Genomic DNA, 6,945 nt, shown 5'->3' on the forward strand with positions numbered 1-6,945 from the left:
GAGGGAAGCAGCGCAACGGCGCTCCTCCTTGGGAACGGCCACTCGCAGGATTCGGAGAGGGCGGCGCCGACACACCAAAAATCCCAGCTGAGGGAAGGAAGGGGAGGGCAGGGGAGGAGGGAGGGGAGGCGAGGCCCCGCCCACAAAGAGAGGGAGCTGCCAAACCGCGGCGGGAGAAGCATCGCGAGAGGTTGCAGCAGCGCCTGCGCGTAGGCGCGTGAGGGACTGATTGTCACGCGGCGGCGAGTCGCAGTTCCGCGCTGCGAAGGCTAGGCGGTGGGAGCCCGCCTTGTCCCAGAGCGAGGCGCACAAAAGCCCGCTGAATGGAAGGGGAGGGGCTCCCCTCAGAAGCCCCTGGCAGGCAGGCAGGCAGGTTGCGTGTGGTATCGGATCCTGTCAGGGGTTGTTAACAGGGCTCCCAAGACCACCCCGGAGGTGTCAAAGAGGGATCCCTGGTGCTTTTTCGGAGGTCTTCGAGCAGTTCTTCCACTGCCACAATTTCTCCATAGTCAAGAAATGCGTGACAATGAAGAGCTGGCACTTCCCGTCGAGAAAGGTCGAGCACAGAGTGAGGCCAGCTATTCCGGAGGAGATTTTATTCACTTTTTTTCCCCAGCCTGACGTTGTGTCATGAAGTGGACCCTTCAACCCATTGGCAAGATCAGTCTCCCAGGTGCAGGCACTGGGAGATGGACGCTGATTTCGGTAGACTCCCGCCCAGTCCGGGAGGGCTGGCAACCCTTGTTGAGCAGCAGGTGCCTAAACCTACTGCACCCCTAAGCACCCAGACCCTTCCTGGCATGAAGGACTCGCGGCAGCCAATTTGGGGGGCGGGGTAGGTGGCCCCCCTTGTCACCTATGCTTCCTGGCTGTTCGGAGTGTTTTTGTGGTTATTTGACATACCTAAAATCTCTTGTTCCCATGGGATCGGGGATAGCCCATCTCCTTTGCCTCCAGCCCCATGCTGGTGGCAGATGGGACAGATTTCACTCCCTCATGATCTGTTTCGAATGGCAAAAACACAGATTTACCCCCCCCTCAGTTAAAAGTATCAGGGCTTACTTCTCTCATTTTGCTGCCCAGAGATCATGTCATAAGATAGCATCAGATCTTCTCTCAAATTCTGATCATACCCCCATTTTTTTTCATTGGTATTGAAAGCATAAAGTTGAAAAAAAATGCCCCTATAGTTAGGGACTTATAAAGAAAGCAGTTCTCCCTTCATTGAAATGCAGCTGCCTTTGGGAAAGAACAGAACAGTTCTTTCATAGGGCACAGTAACAGTAAATGCAATTTAGGATGTGCAATGACAACTATTACATTGATGCTGTAGGCTGAAAACAGAAGGAAGCCTGCAACTTTCAAAACTGGAATTTAGTCACACCCCTAGATTAAAGCAACCACATTCATTCGGAAGGAGTGAAAGAACTGACGCCACAGGCAATAGTGGTCAGTTGGCAGTTTCATTTCTCGTGAAGGTTTGCAACTCCCCAGACAGAGTGCTCCCTACCAACAAAGGGAAAAGCTGGATGTCTTGAAATCACCATTCTTGTTTCATACATCAATAACTTTTCAAGACTCACCAATTTTCATTGAGGCACTGCTCAAAGAGGTCTCACTTGCTTGGGTCCTTCAACATTGATCTTCCATCAGCATTGCTTCTCCTGCAGCCATTGTTTAGGAGCTAGTCTGAGTGACATAACAGAGCAGATGAGTTGGTGATCAAGTCCAGCAATCATCAGCTCCTAGCATAGCTTGGGTGATGCGGACATCTTTGCGATCCGGGACATGAATAATGACATAGTTAATCAGATTCCAATGCTTAGATCATGGGTGTTCCCATAATGTCTTGTGCCTGTTTTTCTGGCGGAACAGGGTGTTGGTGAAAGTGAGTCCACGTTCCACACATTTAGTCAAGAGAAGGATGCCATTGGAGTTGGCTTCCTCCTTCCTTGCCAATGGTTCTATTCCAGAAGTTAGAGTCCCTTCCAACTCTGGCATTGAAATCACCAAGAAGAATAAATGTGTCTCCCCGCAGAACATCAGAAAGGACTTGGTCAAGGTTGGCATAAAATTCCTCCTTGGTTTCATTGGCAGCATCCAGAGTCCGGGCATATGTGCTGATGACAGATTTTGGCTCCCTTCCAGTTTAAGACGGAGAGTCATGAGGCACTCATTAATTCCAGCAGGAAACTCATTGAGTTGGTTTATGTGTTCATTCTTAATGTCAAAACCAGGTCCGTAAAATCGGCGTTCTCCTTCCTGTTTACCGTTCCGTAAGAAGGTACATCTGCCTCCATGGTCTTTGAGATGCCCATCTCCTGCTCACTGGGTCTCACTCAGTACACCTACACTGATGTCACCCAAGTTCTCTGGCCACGATTACAGTGCAGCGCTTTGGGTATTCACTATTAGAGTTGTTCATAAGGGTCCTGATCTTCCAGATCCCGAAAATGATGGTGCGACTTCACTGGTATTTTCAAACACAGTAAAGGTGATCCCATTGGACACTGTTATCCAGTCAGGAAAAAAATACAGAATACTATATTAAACAGGCTACATTTAGGGCACCTGTTCTAGCCCCCTTCCCATGCAGATCCTGAGGAGGTCTGCTCAGTCATGGTTATAGCTGCTGAATTGCAATCCTGTTTCATCCAACTGGTAAGCGATTGTTTTATAACTTCTGCCTTCATGCCAATTCATGACTAGGAGCTTCCAGATCTCACAATCCTGCTCCTGTCACCATTAGCTGGTTGCCAAAGGCCTTGAGGAACATGCTGGCATGAAAGACACCTGGGTGTGACTTCTTTTATTGTGGAGAAGCTGCTACACATCAGCTTCCACATGGCTCTTGACAACACAGGACCATGATCCAGTGGCAAGGAGACCAAGACAATTGGAGATATCGTTCTGCTACAGCCTTCATCCACTTTTGTAGTCATTGAGATTCTAACATCTTCCACCTGCTCCATCACTGACGACTTGTAAACCCATAGCTGGGGGCTGGGCAGGCTTATTACAGTGGTGACCTGTACTCACCATGTCACAGCACTGTCAAAGTATGTGGCTTTTCAGGAGGGAATGTGGCTTCTGCGGCTTTTTCAGGAGGGAAACAAAGAAAAACTAGCGAATTCCAGTCAACAACAATGAAAGAATGTCAGCAGCATGTGGGGTGCCCTCAAGGCCACCATCATCAGTGCCTGTGAAGAGACACTTGGATTTGCTTCCACAAAACATCAAGACTGGTTTGATGAGAATGACCAGGAGATTCAAAAGTTGATCAGTCACAAGCACAAGGCCTTTTGTGCTTGGCAAAGTGACAACATCTCCAACAAGCCAAGGTCTAAAGGTGGACACACAATATAAAGAACAAATGGTAGGAAGACAAGGCTAAGCAGATTCAATATCTGGCTGACATCCATGATATGCACAGCTTCCTCAGTGGCATCAAAGCCATCTACAGTTTGAGGACTCAGAGACCAACCCCCTTGAGACCTAAGGATGGAGGAGACCTGATCAAGAAAAATGCCCATTGGAAGGAGCATTTTGAAGACCTTTTCAGTTGAGTGTTCTCAACTCCATCTCACAGTCAGAGATGATCTCAGAATCCCTCCAACCCTTAGGGAGATGAGGAAAGACATCAAGCAGATGAAGAACAACAAGGCATCTGGAATCCCCACTGAAATCTTAAAATAGGGAAAAGAGGAGTTTGCCTCTCAACTTCATACCCTCATCTTAAAGATATGGAATGAGGAGGAAATCCCAGATGACCTCAGGGACACCATGATTGTGACAATCTTCAAGAAAGGAGACAAGTCCGACTCTGGAAACTACAGAGAGATGGCCTTGCTGTCCACCACAAGAAAGATCATTGCAAGAACTCTTTTGAACCATCTCCTTCCACTTGCTGAAGAGCTCATCCTGGAATCTCAGTGTGGGTTTAGAGCATCAAGAGGCACAACTGACATGATCTTCACAGCTTACCACCTGCAAGAGAAATTCCAGGAACAACATAAGCCTCTCTATATGGCCTCCTTTGGCCTCTCAAAAACTTTATACTCTGTCAGCCGAGAAGTGTTGTGGTGGATCCTTCTGAAGTATAGATGCCCACCAAATTTTGTCACCATTCTCTGCCTGTAGGACTGTATGCAAGTGGTGGTTCTCAGTAATGGATCTATCACAGATCCCTTTGAGGTTAAAATGGGAGTAAAGGAAGGCTGTGTCATTGCTCTAATACTCGTCTCAATATTCCTTGCCATGATGCTGCAGCTTCCAGGCAGAGTGGAGCTAAACTACTGTATAGATGGTAAACTAGCTGTAGCATGCGCTCACCTGGAAGCAGACCTTCAGGCAATCGTTAACATTTTTACCAAGGCATACAAGAAAATGGGACTGCCGCTTAACATTGAGAAGGCTAAGGTCCTCCACCAACAAACTCCTAATAAACAGACCCCATCTTCAGTAATCCAGATCCACAGTGAAACTCTGGAAAACACAGCATTTCCCTTACCTCAGCAACCATCCCTTGCAGAAGGCTGACATTGTCAAAAAAATCTAACATTGCCTCAAATGTGCAAGTGCAGCCTTTGGATGCCTGAAGAAACAGGTGTTTGAAGATCACGACATCAGATCCAAAACCAAGCTCATGGTTTATCAAGCACTTGTGATCCCCTGTACAGAGCTGAGTCATGGACAACATACAGGAGACATCTAAAAGTTGTTGAAGTACCATCAACGCTGCCCGCAGAAGATCGTTTGAATCCAGTGGGAAGAGAGACACACCAACATCAGCATCGTCCTGCAAGTAAACACCACAAGTATTGAGGCAATGATCATCCGGCATCAACTTCGTTGGGTCAACCAAATCATCCAGATGTCTGACTCTAGGCTCCTGAAGCAAGTTTTAGTCTCCTAGCTCAGCCAAGGCATACACTCAGGAAGAGGGCAGAGAAAGCGCTTCAGGGACATCCTCAAGGCCAACTTTAAGAAATGCAACATTGATGTCAATTTATGGGAGGTTATTGCCCAGGACCACCCCAAATGGAGGAAGAGTCTGCTGCAGGAATCTCAGTACTTTGAAACTTCATGACAACAACAGGAGATGGAAAAGCGGGAGCAGCAGAAACAGTGTGTCACAGACCAAGTAAAAAATCCTGCATGACCCACCCCACACAGAAACATGTCCGAGGTGCAGTAGAGTCTGTCCATCTGGGATAGTCCTCATCAACCATCTTCAAGCACACAGATAAGACAATCATGGAAGACACTCATCCGTGACTATGAGGGATTGCCACAGATCTTTGCAAGACTCCCTTCAACATACTGACCAGACCCAACTTGCTAACTTTATGAAATGACAGTTGCGGAACTATAAAAAATGTTCACCCCTTCTCATCCTTGAGCTCCCATTTTCCCATCCTAATTCTTGTGCCATCCCTTCTCACTTCCCATTTCACTCTTTCTACATGTACAATCCCCTTCACTCCTTGTGTTTCTTACTCTATAAGACCACTATCTGCTGCTCTAGCTTATAATATTGTCATCACTTCGTTAAAGAAAAATACTAGGAGATTTGACATTTCCTCTATTTTGAACAGTTTAATGTGATGTTTGGTACACTGCAAGCACAGTCATAGATAAATTAATAGGGATGATCATAAAATAAACAGTTAACTGCATAATACAGCCAATTTAATGTTCATATTAGATGAGATGTAAAACATGCCTTCAAACTGTTAGTCAGCTGGATAAGAACACAGACACATATAGAAATAATACAGATATAGAAATAAGACGACATTTTCCCCCTGGACTGCAACAGTAAAACTAAATGCATTGATCTTTCATTGTTTTAAGGACCAGACATCTGCATCAGTCATATGAGAGAACATATCTTTTTTCGTAAACTATAATGAAGAAAACATTCTTTCCAATTGCATGAAGATCTATGGGCATGAAGCGGAGGGAATGTTTGTAATTATATAGAACAGGAATGGCAGGGGGAAATTGCTGACAACATAGAAGACGAATGGAAATAAAAAACAAATTTTGTTTCTAAGATCCAGGCCATGAATACAGATCTTAAAACAGCAGATCCATAATTCCTCTGAGCAACAAAAGAGAAGTGAGGGATTACATATTTTTTCCCAAATGTCCATTTCCATTCTTTTTCCAGATAAGTGATGGCTGAGTCAAGTAGTTTTTTCTTTGTTGTTTCAACTCAGTCAAGTCTTGCAGTTTTTTTTAAGTTAATTAAAATGTACTAAGATTAAATTAAAACAACAATTTAAAAGGGAAAAATAAAATGAAGCACAGAATTAGTATTTGAAATTTTAATCCTGATTTTTAATACGATCATTTTTTTCTACCACCTATTCTAGCTGTTTGGCATATTAGTAGTAAAAATATCACAGAATTAATAATCACTCTCTTTCACACATTGTATTATGCTACTGTTTTATTAAAGCAGAACAAAAATGCATCTTCGAATAACTAAGATGTACAGACTTAGGCAGAATGGAACCTTATATTTTTAACTATATCTCAGAAAAAAAACTAATTTGGACAGGTAATGGCTGTAATTGCTGCAATTATTTCAGTGGCCATTTTAGCTGTCAAGCGTACTTTGCAAAGAATCCTGAGAACAACAGAGAAAAATGTTATAATCTTAACTGGGCACTGGTATACAGCACACGTACCTACACAGTAGAATCACTATTTGGCATAATCAAGAAGCTTGCACACACAAGTAATTCCAAGGTTGGTATTAAAGTAGTGGCCAAGTAGCAAGCTTGTTGACAATGGTTAGGGGAAAACCTATTTTACTTCTGTCTATATCGTATTAATTTACACGGTGAAACCACAGTTATTGCATACCACTGTCATTTGCCTTCATCACCGTACAAAGCATAATATTTGTGATCTTTTAATTGATAAAAAATGTAG

This window comes from Alligator sinensis, unplaced genomic scaffold (genome assembly GCF_000455745.1).
Source record: "Alligator sinensis unplaced genomic scaffold, ASM45574v1 scaffold111_1, whole genome shotgun sequence".
Lineage (NCBI taxonomy): Eukaryota > Metazoa > Chordata > Crocodylia > Alligatoridae > Alligator > Alligator sinensis.